This window comes from Oncorhynchus clarkii, unplaced genomic scaffold (assembly GCF_045791955.1).
Source record: "Oncorhynchus clarkii lewisi isolate Uvic-CL-2024 unplaced genomic scaffold, UVic_Ocla_1.0 unplaced_contig_13482_pilon_pilon, whole genome shotgun sequence".
NCBI lineage: Eukaryota > Metazoa > Chordata > Actinopteri > Salmoniformes > Salmonidae > Oncorhynchus > Oncorhynchus clarkii.
Genome location: NW_027258659.1, coordinates 36,940 through 61,109, shown reverse-complemented (window position 1 = coordinate 61,109; position 24,170 = coordinate 36,940). Strand labels below are relative to the sequence as shown.

The following is a 24,170-nucleotide window of genomic DNA, read 5'->3' as shown; positions in this document are numbered from 1 at the left end:
ACCACAGGTTGACTAATGGATATGTAATCACACCACAGGTTGACTAATGGATATGTAATCACACCACAGGTTGACTAATGGATATGTAATCACACCACAGGTTGACTAATGGATATGTAATCACACCACAGGTTGACTAATGGATATGTAATCATGACCACAGGTTGACTAATGGATATGTAAACTTGAGCGGTGCTAGCAGAATATTTGATCAAGGTGAGAGTCTAATATCAGCCATTAAATATAGATGAGAGGTCTATGATATGCAAATGTCATTAATACAGCTCAAATTGGGTTTTGATTAATGTATCAAATGAGGTTGCTTAGTGACTGATATATAGATGAAGCTTGGTCAATGTGTACGGATCATCACAATAAATACATTCATGGAGCCGACCAACAATTGGGAATATGTCTGTTCTATGCATTTAGAGCCTTTTACATTTATAACTTTAATGACTACTCCTTTTATATAAGGTCATCCACTGAATACAGACATTGAATACAGAAACTGTAGCTCTCTTGCCTCATGTACATTCATGAAAGGCACTGTGGCGCAAGTCTAAGAAATACAAGCAACGTGTTGTGCACAGTGTGCAGTCTGAACAATGTTGACATGATTATGAAATACTGTAGGAAGAGCTTTAACCCATGAATGGTAATTATAGACTGACCTTTAGAAAACATAGAGCTTTGAACATTTGCAAGTTGCAACATTGAACAACTTGATTTACAATATCACTGCTTAATCTGAAATCAAATCAAATCAGTGTGCTTGCGACTTGCTAAACTGTCAGAATGAATGAGCATGTTTGTTGTGACGTCTGGGTAAACAAACTCTAGAATATTGGAGGTTAATTAGTAGACTGTGTGTGTGTGTGTGTACGTGTGTGTGTACATGTATGTGTGTGTGTGTGTGTACATGTGTGTGTATATCTTGTCCGTATTTCCCGACTTTGCATCTGGATGGGACCATGCAACACTGATTTAGCACAATACGCATAATGAGTTTGGTTTGGCCAATTAGAAACCCTAATCAGCGTGGTATGAGAACACAGAACGGCCAATCTCAGCGTAGACAGGTGATTAAAGTGTTCCGTGATCACCATATTGATTGTGAGGAGCACTTTGATGTCCCCAGAGGCCTATTTCATTGACGTGTTACAGGAATGTATAGGAACCTACAGAGAAAGACGCTGCTCAATAAGTATGTTCAACCGTTCCAATTGTTTCATTTAATTGAGGATCAAGAACACAGAATCCTTTTTCACAGTGAACTACTGTGACTCATCACATACGCTGCTGTTACTGTTCATTATCTACCCTGTTGCCTGGTAACCTTTATCCCTACCTACAGTATATGTACATATCCACCTCAATTACCTCGTACCCCTGCACATTGACTCGGTATTGGTACCCCGTGTATAGCCATGTTTACTCATTGTGTATTTATTCCTTGCGTTTTTATTTTTCTATTATTTCTCTTGTTTTCTCTCTGCATTGTTGGGAAGGGCCCGTAAATAAGCATCTCACTGTCTACCTACACCTGTTGTTTACAAAGCATGGGACAAATATCACATATGGAATCATGTAGTAACCAAAAAGGTGTTAATCAAATGGATATATATTTTAGATTTTAGATTCTTCAAAGTAGCCACCCTTTGCTTTGATGACAGCTTTGCACACTCTTGGCATTCTCTCAACCAGCTTCATGAGGCAGTCACCTGGAATGCTCCACAATCGGGTGGTTGTGGAGACCAGGTCATCTGATGCAGCACTCCATCACTCTCCTTCTTGGTCAAATAGCCCTTACACAGCCTGGAGGTGTGTTTTGGGTCATTGTCCTGTTGAAAACCAAATGATAGTCCCACTAAGCGCAAACCAGATGGAATGGTGTATCGCTGCAGAATGCTGTGGTAGCCATGCTGGTTAAGTGTGCCTTGAATTCTAAATAAATCACTGACAGTGTCACCAGCAAAGCACCCCCTCATCATCATCACACCTCCTCCATGCTTCATGGTTGGAAACACACATGTGGAGATCATCCGTTCATCTACTCTGCGTCTCACAGAAACACGGCGGTTGGAACCAAAAATCTCAAATTTGGACTCATCAGACCAAAGGACAGATTTCCACCGGTCTAATATCCATTGTGTTTCTTGGCCCAAGCAAGTATCTTCTTCTTATTGTGTCCTTTGCAGCAATTCAACCATGAAGGCCTGATTCAAGCAGTCTCCTTTGAACAGTTGATGTTGAGATGTGTCTGTTACTTGAACTCTGTGAAGCATTTATTTGGGCTGCAATCTGAGGTGCAGTTAATTGCGGATTTCTGAGGTGCAGTTAACTCTAATGAACTTATCCCCTGCAGCAGAGGTAACTCTGTGTCTGCCTTTCCTGTGCTGGCCTCATGAGAGCCAGTTTCATTATAGCGCTTGATGGTTTTTGTGACTGTACTTGAAGAAACTTGAAAAGTTCTTGACATTTTCCAGATTGACTGACCTTCATGTCTTAAAGTAATGTTTGCCAACCCTACCGTTGTATGTAATAATACAGGCACCACTCTCACTTCAGTGCGTGCCATGTTGCGTTATGCTATGTGGGTCAATGTAAGGTCCATCTGTTCCTTGTTTGGTGATGCGTTCTTCGTGCAGCCCATTTCCTATTCTTTGTCTGATGGAGATTCTAATGATGATGCACTGACACACAATCAGCCATCGATCTGAATGGGGAGCCCTTTCAGACAGGCAAAATTGCCATGAAAATTGCTGTCATCAGTTGTTTCCGTACAACTACATGAGCTGGTTTTGGGTTTGATCTACTATGGGCAGTTTCCAGACATAATCAGACATAGGACGATAGGAAAGGAGAATGCATGTCTTTTTCAGTGAATTACATTCAAATATGTTCAGTTGTTATAGCCACATTGAAGCAGAACAGATTCATGTTCTCAAAGAGGCACAGTATTCAAAACCTCTCTCTCTACTGAGTGTAATGATTGCCAGGCCAAGGTAAAATATAAATCCCAAGATGTTCAAAATAAACCAGCCTATGACCGTGACAGTGGACTTTCTCAGCAAGCAGCCTGATACATGATCTTTCCCAAGGGGGGTTATAGCACAATGCTCTCTCAAGCTGAGGTACTCTGTTATGATTAAGTGAATCACTAGAGGGAAACAGACAACATGAAAACATAGAGGAGCTTTTCAATTCCACCATGTCACCTCACCTGTCATCACCCCTCCTCTCTCCTCTGTCCCAGTTTTCAGTTAGAATGTGACTACTTTGAAAAGTGTGTATATTTAGATAGTTACACTCCTATTCCCAAAATAGTTCAGACATTCATTGATATAGGCTAGTCTAACTAGAGCGAAGGAAAAACTTAAGCACTATGCTTATGTATATTTGTAATAGCCTATTATGCTAATATGCACACTCCATCATCAGTGGCAATGTTAGCATGTCAATCTTGGTGGGGCAAAACACATTTTTTATTGGGGGGGATGCATGCCAGCAAAACCACTACACAACACAACACTAAACAATTAATTGAACAATAACGGTAACAAACAGTGCCCAAAAACTATTAGGACCTATATGAAGCTGTCCCAACAGCAGTCCCAACACCTAACCACCGCTACACCTGTCTTTCAGCGGAACCTTGTCTGGCAGTGAAACAGTTCATTCAGCCTCATTTATTGCCTTTTAAAAAAACATAGCGGATATGGCTGACTTGCTTAAACAAATGTGGTTTCTACTGACAATTGAGATGTACAAACTATGGCATTGTAACGGTTTTCTTTAGGTAAAGGAGAGTCGGACCAAAATGCAGCGTGATGGTTATTCATGGTTTTTAATGAAGAAAACTATACATGAATAAACTAACAAAACAACAAATGTGAGAAAACCTAAACAGCCTATCTGGTGACAACAAACACAAAGACAGGAACAATCACCCACAAACACACAGTGAAACCCAGGCTACCTAAGTATGACTCTCAATCAGAGACAACTAATGACACCTGCCTCTGATTGAGAACCATACTGGGCCAAAACATAGAAATAACCCAAAACATAGAAAAACAAACATAGACTGCCCACCCAACTCACGCCCTGACCATACTAAATAAATACAAAACAAAGGAAATACAGGTCAGAACGTGACAGGCATAAGGGAATGATGAGCGGATAAGAGGCAATCCCTAATTTAGATTAAGACATTAATGAGCTAGCTAGGACGAACGTAGTCAATATAACTATCTGTTTAGCACTTCTGAAATGCACAGCGACAGAATTCAGAACAAGGGCCGTTCTTACAGTATTCTCCCTGTACACCAAGTCAGAGCCACAGGATAAATAAAAGGGGCATATACAGACAGTGAAAGCTTGTACAATATTCAATGAGGACATTTCTCTAAAACAGGCTACCACCAAGTCAGAACAGTAGGATAAATAAAAGGGGCATATAAGCAGACAGTGAAAGCTCGTACAATATTTGATGAGGACATTTCTCTAAAACAGGCTACCACCAAGTCAGAACAGTAGGCTATGTTATGAGGGGGAAAAGGACAAAATTATTAGGGTGAGGCACATGGGCTACTAACAGCTTACTACACAACACACACTTAGTATTACTTTTTTAGCTACAGTATACATATCTCCCTGGCATATTACATAATTTATGCAGCAGCATACAATACATTTTTGTTGTGCTATGCTCACTTGAACAGCAAAGTGGCGCGGTGGTCCTTCCTGTGGGCAAATTTGGTCATCTAACTGGATTTATGTCATCTCTGGATTTATGGTGCTTTCAAGACAACTGGGAACTGAAAAAAAACAAGGTTGAATCATGACGTCAGTGATCTTGAAGTCGGAGCTCTAGAAAGAGCCCGAGTTCCCGACTTGAAATTCCGAGTTGGATGACCGTTCAAAACGTATTTTCCCAGTCGGAGCTCGTCATTTTCCATGTTTCCAGTTGTCTTGAACTCACTGAAGTCTGAGATTGCCCAGTTCCGAATTTCCATTTATTTTGAACGAGGCAGAAGTCATGGCCAATGTATTCAACCTTTTCTGGACCATGGTGTTGCATGTGAATGTCAATCATTTTAAGTTTGGAAAAGAGACCCTTAAACACACCCTTTCCACTGAATAGCAGGCTAGTGATTGCTTTGCAACACTTACAGTTATCCACTGATTCCTTCCAAAACACTCATTGTTGAATTTACGATTTCCAACTTGTTGTGTAATGTTTATGTCCAATGACCGATGAGCACCGATATGTTTTATCTATCATTTCACTTCATATGACAATGATTGAAAAGGATTTGCCAGTAGATTGTCGACTTGATTCCTGATGATGACTGATTGTCTAGCTTGCTATTTGATCATTACAATCAAAGCTACAGTAGATATAACATGATTTGACGTCATTTTATGTGTGACCTTGAGCCTTCTTGGATGGGCATTTCTAATATAAATCTATGGCATCACCAAAGGGGCTTGAATTTCTAGAGCTCACCCTGTAGATTTGTTGGTGACGTGGTGTCCCCATGAATGACAGGACACTGAGCCAATCACGGCGCAGCTAGAGAACATTACCAACCCTATGCTCTGTATGTTCTGCTGGCTGCCCCTCCCACCACCACAGAAAGCACTGAGCTAGACTGAAACACCTGCATTTTGGAGCTGCCTTACTCAAGAAAGTAAAAAAGGCTTTATTAACTCAATTATATATATATATTTTTTACATTGTTTGTAAACTGATATGTGACTAGTATTACTGCCAAAATAACATGCAAAACAGGCGACAACAAAAATATATATATAAATATTGTTTTAGCTAAAGAGGTGGGGCATAAAACAGATGGGGCTGCACCTGCGCTGAATGACGGGTCGCCACTGCCCGTGATAAACAATCATGTCAACTGTTTCTCTGCTGGGGCTGTGCAATGCTGTAATCTACTGTTCTGTCTCAAGTTATTTAGAAAGGCTAGAAGTCTTCCCATGTTTTTTGAAATCACAAAAGTTATTTTTTTGCCAGAGAAAGAGATATTTGACTACAATAGATCATCTTCTAATATCAAAGCATATGATCAGTTTAAGTTTTAATCCCAAACGATTTTTTCATGATATAATGTTATGTACGCGATCAATTTAAATGGGAAGTTGTTCAATTGCAGCGGAATAGCGGATTTTTAAATACTTGGGTTGACGTCACTAAACTTTTCAAGAAGCGGTGCGCGCCGTCCGCGTTTGTGAATAGAGACAGAACAGAACCGTGCATGAACGAGAGAGAGCTGGGCGACAAGGAGACCGTACAAAACAAGGAATCTTTCACTTCATTCGGTGGGTTAATGTTTTCTCTCTCTTTTCTCTGTAGCCTATTAGGAAAAGGGGGAATGCATAGGCTACTTTTTGTGCAGACTTTTAAGTTTTCCTATGAGTTAGCCTATAACTAACGATGTTATGGCAATTTTGTTTCATTGCATTGCTGGTTCGATTAAACTGAATGTCTGCTGTTTTTGACAGCGCTGCGTTAATATACTCACTGTTTTTGTTATGCCGGGATTTCTTGCTGAATGGATTCTGCTGGAATAGGCTACGTTGTGTTTTTGCTTTTCTTATTTGTCTAACTATGGCAGGTGTCATTAAAGCGATTTTTCATGACTGATTTCAGACACGTTCTAAGAAGAGCTACACACGTGCTTATTTAAAAATATATATTTTTAAATACTCAGTATTTACAAATGAGTAAACAGCCAGAGTTAAAATAAACAACGTTGTAGTGAAAAGGGGGTTAATTTGTAGAAGGGTCACGTGTAATGTTTTAATAGCTATAGGCTATGTTGAATACAGGTTGTTTTTTAAAGACCTTAAATACATTAAGGGAGCATCTTCCTTTTAGCAAGGTTTGTAATGTGCAGCACACTGGTGTGTGAGCAGATCTGGCCATTCTAGGTCACTGTGGGTTATTGTGTTGCGCAACATTTTAATAGAGCAAAACGTTGAGTTTTAAGTGTCTCTCTTCCCCATTGTTAGACTGAAGCAGAGCTGGCCCGTGATGATAAAAGTTATGCTTGAGGCAAGAGCTTGAATTAGAAGATGTTCCCTGAATTGTATTCACCCAATGAGAATGTCCTCTTTAACCCCAAGAACAAGGCTTTATAGCAGAAGTTAAAACAGCCTGCAGGACAAATGCAAAAAGAGTAAATGATAATGAAGAGTTTTTTTTCTGCTCTAGACATGGAGCTTTGCAGCACCATGCTGTGATAGCTGATATCTATAACAGTCCTGCACTCTATACACACTAATAGACAGTGCTGCTTCTCCAATTTCAAACCTAACCACGTTAAATGCTCCCCTCTCTAAAGCTGCCGAATTTCACTTTGTTGATGCAAGCCACGCATGACTCTGATGCAGCTCATGCTTTGCTGGAGTCCACATGGACCACACATGTGTCAATCAATCAAATGTATTTACAAAGCCCTTTTTACATCAGCAGTGCTTATACAGAAACCCAGCCTAAGCCTGGCTAAGTCTAGTTTTTACCTTTTTTAATCAGCAACTGGTTCCGAATAAACTTAGTTTAGTGAGCTGGCTCTATGGCCAATTGATCAGACAATTAGGCTACAAGGAGTTATTGATAACAGCAGAAAACTCAGACAAGCACTGGACTCTACATTTATTTACAGATATTGTATGCTGCCACTGTTCGTACAGCCCTCACTGTCACATGGAATCAGTGCTCTGCTTTGTCTTGTGCTGAGGATGGCACCTGCTGCTGGATCCCTGTTTCTCCTCTCTTTATAATCATTAGCAGTACTCTAAGGCTCAAGTGAACCTGAAGCGGTGGCTAGGGCAATCCCATGCTGCTTGGTTAGCGCATCACTGTCAAATTAAACCCCTCGTTTGCTTCGTGGTCTGTCCTGACCACGGAGACGTCAATCCACCTGCCCTCTACAAACAGACATTTCCAGGCATCTCCCAGGGGTTGTAGTGACCTTTTACCTGAGGCTCCTTCCTACTTCCTGTGGGGATTCTGATGTTGCTGGCTCTACCTGCTGCTCTCTAGGAGAAGAAGCATCAGCATCACACAAGTCTGTCTGACAGCAGCACCCTACTCAGCTGTCAGAACACATTGATTCTCAAAGCAGGAGGAAGCTTAAGCACCCTGTGAAGAAGTTTCAACTCAAGTGAATCCATAGTAATACCGGCTAGTTATGGTTCTCTACTTTTATGTAACAGCATTAATGTCTTCCATATTAAGGTGGACTTCATAGACCAGTAAATGGATGCTGTTTTTGACGGTGCAATACACCACATAGCTCCATTATACTTGTCTGGACTTGCAGGCTGTTGAGGGTTTTACTATACTGTAGTTTTGGCATTCTCATTAGAAGGATAGCGGTTTAATTGGCTGAGCTTGATTAAGTGTTATTTCATAAACTGATATTAATTACGGGCTGCTGTACAGTTTGGCGATCAATGCTCTATAATCAAGATGCTTAGGCTAATTAATTGGTCACGTCGACTGGTGAGAGACTCGTCCTGAAACGATTGATAGTAAAAGAGTGATGCTCGATAGTGTCTGGCCGGCTGCCAATATGAGCACCTGTATTAAACCACTTTCTCACTGAAAAGTATTTTGTCACTCAGCCCAGAGAAAATGGAATCAGATCAGTTTGTATTGAGACTGTTTGGTCATGAAGGCCTATTTCTGTGTGCTTGAATCTGTTTTTTCCTGATTGGAAAGATGTGGCTCGTGTTAGTCAGCAGTACCTATATCTCTGAGTGATTTGTTTCAACATTTTGTTAAAAGTTTTAAAAGTTTTAAAAAGATTGACATCACACAGCGCTGTTAATTCAGACTCAATACTCAAGTTATAATATTTAATTCTTTGCTCATATAGAACGATTTGTGACTGGCCATAGAAATATGATCTATAGATTATATTTCTATGCGATTGGCTTTTTCTAGAGTCTGGAGAGAATTATGCTTCTGCATATAAATTATAGACATTTATTCATCTCCATTTTTCACTTGATTGGAAAGCTTTATTGATTAAAAAAATGAGCAGCACAAAATGGGACATTTCTCATTCATGAATTGACTTGTTTTAATGGCGGCAGCATCTCATTAAAAACGCCTGAACTGCCTTCACTCATTCATTATGGAGACTGCTGCAAGTTCTTTTGAAAATGGTCAGTTTAAACAGTTATTTAAAGTTAAAGAAATCAAATGAAATCAAAGTTCAAAACAAATCTAATAAACTTTTTTTAAAGTACACACTCCAGGCTCAAAGCTCATTGCCTTTAAAACGAATTCTGTAAATAAAGACAAACTCTGCAGCGATTTGATTGAGTCCCCAGAACACTGTGGCTCCACACTGACCTTCCTTTAGGGAAATACAAGGCGTGTTTAGACTGGACTTGTTCACCATCCATGCATGAATGGAATTGGATGTCGTTTTCCAATTATCTTATGCGACTATGTTGGGTTTCCCAGTGAGTGCTTTGAATTAGATTTGAATTCCACTTGAATTCCACAGTGGGCCAACTTCACTGTCATGCACCTATTTCACTGTCTGGGAGACAGTATATCGACTGATGTGCTCCAGAAGTCAGAAGTGTAACATTTATGCAATACACAATGAGGAACTGTGTGTGTAGCGTGTGCATAGTGTTTTCTTACGCATACTTTTCATACATAAACATTGTTTCGATCATAAAAGATAAGATATATATATAAGTTTTTAATATTGGAGGAACTAACATGCAGTAATTAAGCAATAAGGCATGAGGGGATGTGATATATGGATAATATACCATGACCAAGGGCTGCTCTTTTCACGAAGCAACGCGGGGAGTGCCTGGAGACAGCCCTTAGCCGTGGTATATTGGCCATATACCATAAACCCCCGAGGTGCCTTATTGCTATTATAAACTGGTTACCAACGTAATTAGAGCAGTAAAAATAAATGTTTTGACATACCCGTGGCATACGGTCTGATATACCACGGCTGTCAGCCAATCAGCATTCCGGTGCTCGAACCACCCAGTTTATAATGGTGAATAATGTTGCTTTCTCTCAGTCTCGACCATAGTTGTCAATGAGGTATGAGCACAATACTATTGTTCTACTACTCTGTCCTTAATCAATCAAATCAAGAGAATGCGTCAAATCAAATCTTTATTTGAAGTGCATTTTAAATTGGAACACACTTAACATTAAAACAACCAAATGAAGGAGAAATGAGCTCTTTAATATTGGTTGTTTCCAGTCACCAGTATAATGATCTAATTCATCCTCATGGTATAGTGAGTCCCTGTACACTGCTCAGTCATAATTCTCTCCTGAGGCAGAAGCACATTAATCACCTCATTGCTTTGGTTTGGCAGGTGTCCTTCCTATGACACACACAGATTAATGATTTAAATAACCCAATTGATCTGCGTAGAGGTGGCTAAAAAGACCCGTGTCCCAAAGTAAGCAGAGAAAACAAATGAAATGGAAATGTTGACAGAGCGAGAAGTCATGGTAAAACATAAAACTGGCTTCAATCTTGTTTTATATTGTTGTGAAGAACAGTTGTAATTGTTTTGTTAGTGAGCGTATTGAGTCTGTGGTCCCACTTTGCTGTAATCCAATTGGCTTTTCGTCTAAACAGGTCAGCCATATTGTTTGAGTGGAAAAGCCTGAAACCCCAAATCCTGCCCTCCTTTGACTCATATCATTCTAACAAGACTAATAATGCTCTAGTTTCTACTGTATCATGATGATCCTAACCAGACTAATATTACTCTAGTTTCTACTGTATCATGATGATCCTAACCAGACTAATATTACTCTAGTTTCTACTGTATCATGATGATCCTAACCAGACTAATATTACTCTAGTTTCTACTGTATCATGATGATCCTAACCAGACTAATATTACTCTAGTTTCTACTGTATCATGATGATCCTAACCAGACTAATGTTGCTCTAGTTTCTACTGTATCATGGTGATCCTAATCAGACTAATATTACTCTAGTTTCTACTGTATCATGATGATCCTAACCAGACTAATATTACTCTAGTTTCTACCGTATCATGATGATCCTAACCAGACTAATATTGCTCTAGTTTCTACTGTATCATGGTGATCCTAACCAGACTAATATTGCTCTAGTTTCTACTGTATCATGATGATCCTAACCAGACTAATATTACTCTAGTTTCTACTGTATCATGGTGATCCTAACCAGACTAATATTACTCTAGTTTCTACTGTATCATGGTGATCCTAACCAGACTAATATTGCTCTAGTTTCTACTGTATCATGATGATCCTAACCAGACTAATATTACTCTAGTTTCTACTGTATCATGATGATCCTAACCAGACTAATATTGCTCTAGTTTCTACTGTATCATGGTGATCCTAACCAGACTAATATTACTCTAGTTTCTACTGTATCATGGTGATCCTAACCAAACTAATATTGCTCTAGTTTCTACTGTATCATGATGATCCTAACCAGACTAATATTGCTCTAGTTTCTACTGTATCATGATGATCCTAACCAGACGAATATTGCTCTAGTTTCTACCGTATCATGATGATCCTAACAAGACTAATATTGCTCTAGTTTCTACTGTATCATGATGATCCTAACCAGACTAATATTGCTCTAGTTTCTACTGTATCATGATGATCCTAACCAGACTAATATTACTCTAGTTTCTACTGTATCATGATGATCCTAACAAGACTAATATTACTCTAGTTTCTACTGTATCATGGTGATCCTAACCAGACTAATATTACTCTAGTTTCTACAGTATCATGATGATCCTAACCAGACTAATATTACTCTAGTTTCTACTGTATCATGATGATCCTAACCAGACTAATATTGCTCTAGTTTCTACCGTATCATGATGATCCTAACAAGACTAATATTGCTCTAGTTTCTACTGTATCATGATGATCCTAACCAGACTAATATTACTCTAGTTTCTACTGTATCATGATGATCCTAACCAGACTAATATTACTCTAGTTTCTACAGTATCATGATGATCCTAACCAGACTAATATTACTCTAGTTTCTACTGTATCATGATGATCCTAACCAGACTAATATTACTCTAGTTTCTACTGTATCATGATGATCCTAACCAGACTAATATTACTCTAGTTTCTACTGTATCATGATGATCCTAACCAGACTAATATTGCTCTAGTTTCTACCGTATCAAGGTGAATACCTTCTTTCTTTGATACACATTCTACCCCTGCATCAAATGCTGAAGAAAAGTAAAAAGGTACTTCAAATGGAGACATGGCCAGATGGATGGCAGAGCACAATGGATCACTTCTCTAGGACACTCGGGGAAGAGGAACAAAACAAGTTCACCCTTGAGCTGAGTCATGTGAATATGATGTACTAGTGTTGTAGAAAGGAACTCTAAGGGGCCAGACACAGTACTTGGGAGTCTGAAGTACAATGATGTTTCATCCAGTGTTGCAGTAGTTCTCCAGGTGCAGGAGATATTTACGTTTAGCCCCCAGTGGTTTAATGTAGGATCTCGGCAGAGGGGGCTCTGATCCAAGACCCGTTCATTAGAGTGCAACTTCTCTTTGAAGCACATATGATGACCTAGGAATGTTGAACTTTAATGATTGGGAAAAAGCTGACCTTAGACCAGAGTGCTCTGATTGGATTCCCCTCTGCCTGAGGAGCGAGGAGGGCTTTTAGGTTGGGATCTGGGTAGAGAACTGATCTAGGGTCAGTTCAATGTGTTCTCGAACATCTCATTCTAAAATTGTGGGCATTAATATGGAGATGGTTCCCCCCTTTTGCTGCTATAACAGCCTCCACTCTTCTGGGAAGGTTTTCCACTAGCTGTTGGAACAGAGGTCAGGGCTCTGTACAGGCCAGTGAAATTCTTCCTCACCGATCTCAACAAACCATTTCTGTATGGACCTCACTTTGTGCACAGTGGGCATTGTCATGCTGAAACAGGAAAGTGCCTTCACCAAACTGTTGCCATGAAGTTGGAAGTACAGGAATAATCTAGAATATCATTGTATGCTGTAGCGTTAAGATTTCCCTTCACTGGAACTAAGGGGACTAGCCCGAACCATGAAAACAGCCCCAGACCATTGTTGTTCCTCCTCCACCAAACTTTACAGTTGGCACTATGCATTGGGGCAGGTAGCGTTCTTCAGGCATCCGCCAAACCCAGATTTGTCCGTTGGACTGCCAGATGATGAAGCGTGATTCATCACTCCAGAAAACACGTTTCCACTGCTCCAGAGTCCAGTGGCGGCGAGCTTTACACCACTCCAGCCGACACTTGGCATTGTGCATGGTGATCTTAGGCTTGTGTGCGGCTGCTCGGCCATGGAAACCCATTTCATGAAGCTCCCGACGAACAGCTTGTGTGCTGACGTTGCTTACAGAGGCAGTTTATACCTCGGTAGTGAGTGTTGCAACTGAGGACAGACGATTTTTACACACTAAGCGCTTCAGCACTCGGCGGGTCCCGTTCTGTGAGCTTGTGTGGCCTACCACTTTGCGTCTGAGCCGTTGTTACTCCAAGACGTTTCCACTTCACAATAACAGCACTTACAGTTGATCGAGGCAGCTCTAGCAGGGCAGAAATTTGACTAAAGACTTGTTGGAAAGGTGGCATCCTATGACGGTGCCACGTTGAAAGTCACTGAGCTCTTCAGTAAGGCCATTCTGCTGTCAATGTTTGTCTATGGAGATTGCATGGCTGTGTGCTTGATATGTATACACCTATAAGCAACGGGTGTAGCTGAAATAGCCAAATCCACTAATTTGAAGTGGTGTCCTCATACTTTTGGGTATATAGTGTATCTCCCAGCACCCACCTCACCCAGACCTCTGTTTGCAACACTGGGTGGGGACCACTGCTTCACAGAAAAACACTGAGGGTGCACTTCAATAGCCATAGCTTGGCAGTGTGTGGACACAGACCAGGGTAATGTTGAGATATGGGCAGGTCTAAAATAGATCAAATGACTTCACAGTGCTGTATTTGTATTAATGAATGATTAGATCTGTTATTCTGTTAATAAAATAGGACATTACGTGATATACCAGATCAGTATCTCAGCAATTACAATGCTTGTTTTAGACTGGGCGGTGTGCGTGTTGCTCAATTTCCTTTCGCGTTGGAGAAACAGGAAGGGATTTCCGGGGGCTGACAGAAATGGGACTTGGGTCTGATTTGAACCAAAATCCTATATGCCTGTCTACCACAGGATATAAAATCCATCTTATCATGGCCTGTCTGTGTGCTTTGATCCAGTTAATGGATATCGGTGGCTTGGTAATGTTTCACAATAGTCTCATATACTGCTTTCACATAGGATTTACGGTATTTTGTCTGTAAAAAAAAAAATTGGGCAAGGTTTATATGAATCTCTTACAAACAGGCCCATTTTTACCACATTCTTGCCTGCATATACCTTTTATACCTCTGTGGTGGTGGTTATAGTGGTGTTTGTGGTGTACAGATGTGGGTGGGCATCTATTTTAATAAATCCATTGAACACTGTATACACCATGAATTTGTTTAGGCAGGTCCTAAGAAACACAAGACTAATAAAATGTATTTTCATAACAATAGAATGCCATATTTTGAGTTTGTTACATCCAAATAGAATGAAATCAATAGTTATTATTTTGTTCAATAAATAGACAAGACACACCGACTGGATCACAGTCAACACACACATATTTTGAGTCTGTTACATCCAAATAGAATGAAATCAATAGTTATTATTTTGTTCAATAAATAGACAAGACACACCGACTGGATCACAGTCAACACACATATTTTGTAGTAAGAATATAATGAAATATAACAGAATAAAATACTACTCATATTTTCCCCACAACTTCCCTCACAGCAACGTGTGTAACCGTTGTCATATAAAAACGTGTGTAACCGTTGTCATATAAAAACGTGTGTAACCGTTGTCATGTAAAAAAGTGTGTAACCGTTGTCATGTAAAAAAGTGTGTAACCGTTGTCATGTAAAAACGTGTGTAACCGTTGTCATGTAAAAACGTGTGTAACCGTTGTCATGTCAAAACGTGTGTAACCGTTGTCATGTAAAAACGTGTGTAACCGTTGTCATGTAAAAAAGTGTGTAACCGTTGTCATGTAAAAAAGTGTGTAACCGTTGTCATGTAAAAAAGTGTGTAACCGTTGTCATGTAAAAAAGTGTGTAACCGTTGTCATGTAAAAAAGTGTGTAACCGTTGTCATGTAAAAAAGTGTGTAACCGTTGTCATGTAAAAAACGTGTGTAACCGCTGTCATGTAAAAAAGTGTGTAACCGCTGTCATGTAAAAAAGGGATATTTCGAAACAGAGCCCAAGGCAAGCCCATTCTTTTTTGATCGGATTAGTAATAGCAATCTATATTTTAAAAAGTATGTGAATCTCATGTTCATATTTCACAACCTCTGCAGGCTTTTGGAGTTGCCTTTACGCTATCGAGCAAAATAATAGGCTTACGCTTGATTTAGGCTACATTATTGCATGCTAAATGTTTCTGATCAGTGATAGATGAGCATACAGAGCTATACCACCAACTTATTTGCCCAGCCAGAGAATTAACCTCATGTACAGACAGAGATTGTGTGAAACAAAATCACATCGATTAGCAGAAAACCGTGTAGGCTAATGAACACATAGTTAGTCATCACTTCTTGTAGGCTATTTGCTGCTGTTTTTCACTAAATGAACATGACATCCACTGTCCCACTACTAACTTTACCATCGAATCTATATTGAGATGGGTTGATGGAAATATGGTGTGTTTTCAGTGCATGTAGATTACAGGAGGTACAGTATGTCCAACAGAGAACACAGAACACTGCTCAAACAGAGCACTTCTCCTTTGATCTCGTTGGCTGTTTTCCGTCAGTCTCAATGTATTCCAGCGCGGAATCCGCTGGGTTCTAAGGCATTGTTGGATTTGGAATGTGTGACTGTTCAGGCCAGTGGAAGCCTTGTGTATGGAATCTGCTGTGTGATTGTCGTGGTAACGGGCTTAGTTGAGCTTGGTGTTTGCAGGAGCTAGATAGCAGGGGCTGGAATAGGGCTATGGTTGGAGCCTTGGCATCCATTAGGAGCTCAATGTTACAGTCCTCCTTCCCCCTCAATGGGTTTCTGTCGTGTTCCTGCTGCAGTTATACACTACAGTATAACTGAAACATGAGTCCTTGTGGCATACGTACAGGCCAATAAGGGGTTCTCTCTCGCTCCTACTTTTGAATTGTTTGTATTTTCCTGTCCTCTCTCTGACCAGAGTGGTGAGTTTATGCGTGATGGATATTCGGCTGGAGCGGGAAGGAACTGCATTACCGAGATATGATAGCATAATAAAGCTGTCATCTCTGTAGTAAATGTGTTATGGAAATGCATTGTGGCTGGAGAAGACAAAGGAAGCGACCAACGCTGTGTTATGTAGGCACAGAGATGAATGACCTGGTGAAGCTACAGTTTTATCTTAGTTAGCTTTTATAAGGAAAATATAAATCTATTGTGTGGATAAATCCAGAGCTATATATAGCCCTAGTTTCCCTCACAGTGCTACCTTACTGTAGAATCCTCTTTATTGCTCATCTAGACAAGACCGGTATGACATGTCTGGCATATTGATTGGTCTCCTCAATGCTTATATCTGGATTGAATATTAATGAGGAAATATTAGTTTGCATAATAGACATGTAATATAATCCCCCTAAATAGTCTACATACAACAATACAAGTACTTTATATTCCAGTATAACTGGCCAAACACCATTCGTCAAGATAATTGACCTACATTTGGTAACAAAGGCGAGAAACAATATTTTCATTGTTTGGTGTGTCGCCCCCACCCCGACTGCTTAGAGAGGGTTTTATATTATTGTTATTAACAGTGCTTAACAGTGGAAATATAGGTCAATCTCTACAAAACCAGACACTCTTTCCAATGCTCTAGACATGATCATAAATCCTGTTTTGAATATCTTACTTGTCATTGGTCAATGTTTTAAGGTGGCTTATGAATCATCATTGTAAGAGAAAGGGATAATTCAGGAAAGTTAGGGTTATTGCTAGGTTTAGGGTTGAGCTGGGGTGTGGACATGAAGCTAGGTTCAGGGTTGAACCAGGGTGTGGACATGAAGCTAGGTTTAGGGTTGAGTTGGGGTGTGTACATGAAGCTAGGTTCAGGGTTGAGCCGGGGTGTGGACATGAAGCTAGGTTTAGGGTTGAGCTGGGGTGTGGACATGAAGCTAGGTTTAGGGTTGAGCTGGGGTGTGGACATGAAGCTAGGTTTAGGGTTGAGCTGGGGTGTGGACATGAAGCTAGGTTTAGGGTTGAGCTGGGGTGTGTACATGAAGCTAGGTTTAGGGTTGAGCTGGGGTGTGTACATGAAGCTAGGTTTAGGGTTGTGGGGTGTGGACATGAAGCTAGGTTTAGGGTTGAGCTGGGGTGTGGACATGAAGCTAGGTTTAGGGTTGAGCTGGGGTGTGGACATGAAGCTAGGTTTAGGGTTGAGTTGGGGTGTGTACATGGGGTTTAGGGTTGAGCTGGGGTGTGGACATGAAGCTAGGTTTAGGGTTGAGTTGGGGTGTGTACATGAAGCTAGGTTTAGGGTTGAGTTGGGGTGTGTACATGAAGCTAGGTTTAGGGTTGAGTTGGGGTGTGGACATGAAGCTAGGTTTAGGGTTGAGTTGGGGTGTGTACATGAAGCTAGGTTTAGGGTTGAGCTGGGGTGTGGACATGAAGCTAGGTTTAGGGTTGAGTTGGGGTGTGGACATGAAGCTAGGTTTAGGGTTGAGCTGGGGTGTGTACATGAAGCTAGGTTTAGGGTTGAGCTGGGGTGTGGACATGAAGCTAGGTTTAGGGTTGAGTTGGGGTGTGTACATGAAGCTAGGTTTAGGGTTGAGCTGGGGTGTGGACATGAAGCTAGGTTTAGGGTTGAGCTGGGGTGTGGACATGAAGCTAGGTTTAGGGTTGAGCTGGGGTGTGGACATGAAGCTAGGTTTAGGGTTGAGCTGGGGTGTGGACATGAAGCTAGGTTTAGGGTTGAGTTGGGGTGTGGACATGAAGCTAGGTTTAGGGTTGAGCTGGGGTGTGGACATGAAGCTAGGTTTAGGGTTGAGCTGGGGTGTGGACATGAAGCTAGGTTTAGGGTTGAGCTGGGGTGTGGACATGAAGCTAGGTTTAGGGTTGAGCTGGGGCGTGGACATGAAGCTAGGTTTAGGGTTGAGCTGGGGTGTGGACATGAAGCTAGGTTTAGGGTTGAGCTAGGTTTTAGGGTTGAGCTGGGGTGTGGAGGGTTGAGCTGGGGCGTGGACATGAAGCTAGGTTTAGGGTTGAGCTGGGGTGTGGACATGAAGCTAGGTTTAGGGTTGAGCTGGGGTGTGGACATGAAGCTAGGTTTGGGGTTGAGCTGGGGTGTGGACATGAAGCTAGGTTTAGGGTTGAGCTGGGGCGTGGACATGAAGCTAGGTTTAGGGTTGAGCTGGGGTGTGGACATGAAGCTAGGTTTGGGGTTGAGCTGGGGTGTGGACATGAAGCTAGGTTTAGGGTTGAGCTGGGGTGTGGACATGAAGCTAGGTTTAGGGTTGAGCTGGGGCGTGGACATGAAGCTAGGTTTAGGGTTGAGCTGGGGCGTGGACATGAAGCTAGGTTTAGGGTTGAACCAGGGTGTGGACATGAAGCTAGGTTTAGGGTTGAACCAGGGTGTGGACATGAAGCTAGGTTTAGGGTTGAACCAGGGTGTGGACATGAAGCTAGGTTTAGGGTTGAGCTGGGGTGTGGACATGAAGCTAGGTTTAGGGTTGAACCAGGGTGTGGACATGAAGCTAGGTTTAGGGTTGAGCTGGGCCAGGGGGTGAACCCATATTACTCACACACTCTGTAAAATAAACAACTATTCTCTTTTCCTGTCAGTCTGTAAATACTCTGCCTGCAGGTTCAATGTTAGGTATTTTGAAGCAGTATTTCTTCCCTTAAAGTCTCTGCTTCAACTTATCTTGACTGTCATCAGGTGACGTGGGTAATCGATCAGTTATGTCTAGAACGGCTCAGGCAAAACACTATTTGTCATACAGAAGTGTACCTAAAGTTTTTCTCTGACTTGCACCATCCAATTACATTTATTAAAAGGGAATTTTCTGTCCAGAACTATTCATCTGTCAAGAAATAGACAGTTTTGCCATTTTAAATTAGAGACTTGTGTGTTAGAAGGTGCAAAGAGAGGGTCTGGTTGAGTGTGTTTCCAGGGGTCCCCTGAGGGGGTTGACTGGCTATAGGGAGAGGGCCTGGCTGGGTGTGTTTCCAGTGGTCCCCTAAGGGGGTTGACTGGGTACAAGGAGCGGGCCTGGCTGGGTAGGTTACATGGTACTGGCCACAGGGAGGGCTTTGGGGGATGGCACAGACTTATCTACTCCAGACAGAGGACTGCAGATCAGTCTTAACGGGGATAGGGTTTGTCTCAATTGGCAAAATTAGATCTCCAATGTCCTCTGTGCTGAGCTGTTGTTTTCAGAGATGCAGCACAGGGAAACCAATACAGGTATTCACAGGGCCTGGAGTGTTCTGGTCCATGTTGGAGTGTGAGGGAGAGTGGATGATCCAACAGGCTCTGATACGACAGCTTCTACTAGAGGTCGAACGATTATGATTTTTCAACGCCGATACCGATTAATCGGACAATTAAAAAAATATATATGTATTTGTAATAATGACAATTACAACAATACTGAATGAAGACTTATTTTAACTTAATATAATACATCAATAAAATCAATTTAGCCTCAAGTTTATTTTTTATTTTTTTAATTTCACCTTTATTTGGCCAGGTCGCAGTTGTAAATGAGAACTTGTTCTCAACTAGCCTACCTGGTTAAATAAAGGTGAAATAAAAAAAATAAAAATAAAATAAAAAGATAAAGCATAGCAGTGTGAACAGACAACAACACAGAGTTACACATGGAGTAAACAATAAACAAGTCAATAACACAGTAGAAAAAGTCTATATATATATTGTGTGCAAAAGGCATGAGGAGGTAGGCGAATAATTACAATTTAGCAGATTAACACTGGAGTGATAAATGATCAGATGGTCATGTGCAGGTAGAGATACTGGTGTGCAAAAGAGCAGAAAAGTAAATAAATAAAAACAGTATGGGTATGAGGTAGGTAAATTGGGTGGGCTATTTACCAAAGGACTATGTACAGCTGCAGCGATCGGTTAGCTGCTCAGATAGCAGATGTTTGAAGTTGGTGAGGGAGATAAAAGTCTCCAACTTCAACGATTTTTGCAATTCGTTCCAGTCACAGGCAGCAGAGAACTGGAAGGAAAGGCGGCCAAATGAGGTGTTGGCTTTAGGGATGATCGGTGAGATACACCTGCTGGAGCGCGTGCTCCAAATAATGAAACATGTTCAATTTGGTTTAAATAATGCAAAAACAAAGTGTTGGAGAAGAAAGTAAAAGTGCAATATGTGCTCTGTAAGAAAGCTAACGTTAACGTTCCTTGCTCAGAACATGAGAACATATGAAATCTGGTGGTTCCTTTTTAAATGAGTCTTCAATATTCCCAGGTAATACGTTTTAGGTTGTAGTTATTATAGGAATTATAGAACTATTTCCCTCTATACCATTTGTATTTAATTAACCGTTGACTATTGGATGTTCTTATAGTCACTTTAGTATTGCCAGTGTAACGGTATAGCTTCCGTCCCTCTCCTCGCTCCTCCCTGGGATCGAACCAGCAACACAACGACAACAGCCACCACATCGAAGCAGCGTTACCCATGCAGAGCAAGGGAAACAACCACCCCAAGGCTCAGAGCGAGTAGCGCGCGCTAACTAGCCAGCCATTTCACTTCGGTTACACCAGCCTCAAGTCGTAAACAGCGCAATGCTTGACGCACAACGAAGCGCTGCTGGCAAAACGCACAAGAGTTCTGTTTGAATGAATGTTTACACGCCTGCTTCTGCCTACCACCGCTCAGTCAGATAGTTAGATGCTTGTATGCTCAGTCAGATTATATGCAACACAGGACACGCTAGAGAATATCTAGTAATATCATCAACCATGTGTAGTTAACTAGTGATTATGATTGATTGTTTTTTATAAGATAAGTTTAATGCTAGCTAGCAACTTACCTTGGCTTACTGCATTTGCGTAACAGGCAATCAGTCTCCTTGTGGAGTGCAACGAGAGAGAGGTAGGTCGTTATTGCGTTGGACTAGTTAACTGTAAGGTTGCAAGACTGGATCCCCTGAGCTGACAAGGTGAAAATCTGTCGTTCTGCCCCTGAACGAGGCAGTTAACCCACCATTTCTAGGCCGTCGTTGAAAATAAGAATGTTCTTAACTGACTTGCCCAGTTAAATAAATATTAAATGAAGGTGTAAAAAAAAAGAAAAAAAAGGGCAAATCGTCTCCCAAAATGACCGATTTCCGATTGTTATGAAAGCTTGAAATCGGCCCTAATTAATCGGCCATTCCGATGAATCAGTCGACCTCTAGCTTCTACCACCAGGCCATCAGACTGCTGAACAGATAATCCTAGCTGTCTGCCTGCACAGACCTGCACCTTAGAGACTATTTGACCTCGCACTACACATCCAACCCATACACACACTTACACAGACACACTTACACAGACACACTTACGCAGACTGCTGTTCTATTATATCATATTTATTCGACTGAGTGATTCATACTTTTAAACAACATCAACAGAGACATTGCTTAACCAGGACAACAGGTTTCTGGATCAGATTCCCTCCCATGTAGAAGGTGCTCCAGGACAACAGGTTTCTGGATCAGATTCCCTCCCATGTAGAAGGTGCTCCAGGACAACAGGTTTCTGGATCAGATTCCCTCCCATGTAGAATGTGCTCCAGAACAACAGGTTTCTGGATCAGATTCCTCCCATGTAGAATGTGCTCCAGGACAACAGGTTTCTGGATCAGATTCCTCCCATGTAGAATGTGCTCCAGGACAACAGGTTTCTGGATCAGATTCCTCCCATGTAGAATGTGCTCCAGGACAACAGGTTTCTGGATCAGATTCCTCCCATGTAGAATGTGCTCCAGAACAACAGGTTTCTGGATCAGATTCCTCCCATGTAGAATGTGCTCCAGGACAACAGGTTTCTGGATCAGATTCCTCCCATGTAGAATGTGCTCCAGAACAACAGGTTTCTGGATCAGTTTCCTCCCATGTAGAATGCGCTCCAGGACAACAGGTTTCTGGATCAGATTCCTCCCATGTAGAATGTGCTCCAGGACAACAGGTTTCTGGATCAGATTCCTCCCATGTAGAATGTGCTCCAGGACAACAGGTTTCTGGATCAGTTTCCTCCCATGTAGAATGTGCTCCAGGACAACAGGTTTCTGGATCAGATTCCCTCCCATGTAGAATGTGCTCCAGGACAACAGGTTTCTGGATCAGATTCCTCTCATGTAGAATGTGCTCCAGGACAACAGGTTTCTGGATCAGATTCCTCCCATGTAGAATGTGCTCCAGGACAACAGGTTTCTGGATCAGATTCCTCCCATGTAGAATGTGCTCCAGGACAACAGGTTTCTGGATCAGATTCCTCCCATGTAGAATGTGCTCCAGGACAACAGGTTTCTGGATCAGATTCCCTCCCATTTAGAATGTGCTCCAGGACAACAGGTTTCTGGATCAGATTCCTCCCATGTAGAAGGTGCTCCAGGACAACAGGTTTCTGGATCAGATTCCCTCCCATGTAGAATGTGCTCCAGAACAACAGGTTTCTGGATCAGATTCCCTCCCATGTAGAATGTGCTCCAGAACAACAGGTTTCTGGATCAGATTCCTCCCATGTAGAATGTGCTCCAGGACAACAGGTTTCTGGATCAGATTCCCTCCCATGTAGAATGTGCTCCAGGACAACAGGTTTCTGGATCAGATTCCTCCCATGTAGAAGGTGCTCCAGGACTTTCTGGATCAGGACCCATGTAGAATGTGCTCCAGAACAACAGGTTTCTGTAGATTCCTCCCATGTGAATGTGCTCCAGGACAACAGGTTTCTGGATCAGATTCCTCCCATGTAGAATGTGCTCCAGGACAACAGGTTTCTGGATCAGATTCCTCCCATGTAGAATGTGCTCCAGGACAACAGGTTTCTGGATCAGATTCCTCCCATGTAGAATGTGCTCCAGGACAACAGGTTTCTGGATCAGATTCCTCCCATGTAGAATGTGTGGCAGAATACACATAAAGAAGAAACGAAGATGGAGCCAGTCATTTCTCTCTCCACAGTGCAACCCTGTTAACTTGCATTGCTGCCTGATTGATCGAATGGACACACAAATAATTTCTCACTGCCTTAAAAACCATACGCTCCATTAAGAGTGTTAGAATGTATACAGCTATGAGAAATGTCTAATGTATCTTCCATCACACACAAGCTAAATGATGGGTATGTCAGGAGAAGGGGATAGTGAGCCTTAGCCTGTTTTTGTCTTTTAAGCTTGTCATGCAAATAACTGTCAAGTGTCCTGTCAGAAGATGATGATATGAACACCAGCCCTGTTTTCACATTACTGAGACGTGTCCTAAGGGACATTGTGAACGTATCATTTATACTGTATGGATAAGCACCGTTAAATGTTTCTGAGAGTTTTGTCTTTGAAATGGGCAACGTGCCATATTATAGATCCTGTAGGGGGGCCATATGTTCCCTATAGCAGCTTTCCCTCAACCTCGTCCTCTTTCTCTTTTTCTCTTTCTCTCTTTTTCTTTCTTTCTTGTTCTCTCTTCCTCTCCTTTAAATAAAAATCTTTCTCCCTCCCATCTTCAAGTTCTATCCTATTTTTGGTTCTGTATGTTCATTGGTTGAATATCTATAAGGGGAAAAGGTTAAGCCATTTACTGTTGTAGTGTGGGCTGTCAGGTTGCTGTGGTGATGCACATTATATTCTAATGGAAGGAAAATGTTCCAGGAGCCAAATCTCAGTTGGGATTTGATGTGTGTTATTTTCCCTGGGAGAGAAATGGAGAAAATACCATTACTCCATCAGTATTGGTTATAGAAACAATGTCAGGGGGCTTTATACTCTCTACTCCATAGTATACTATGATACACTACTGTATATACCA

The 24,170-nt window shown here is 41.5% G+C and overlaps 1 protein-coding gene across 4 annotated transcripts in view; it reads left to right on the top strand.

The window, feature by feature from the left end:
- The first annotated feature begins 5,931 nt into the window (after window positions 1–5,931).
- Window positions 5,932–24,170, top strand: part of LOC139398025 (PTB domain-containing engulfment adapter protein 1-like) — a 50,065-nt gene continuing 31,826 nt past the window's right edge. The window contains exon 1 of one of the 4 annotated variants that reach the window (XM_071144276.1): window positions 5,932–6,342. The gene's annotated coding sequence lies outside the window, so the exon portion shown is untranslated. The remainder of the gene's footprint in view (window positions 6,343–24,170) is intronic. The other 3 variants (XR_011631305.1, XM_071144275.1, XR_011631306.1) reach the window with 3 other exon arrangements.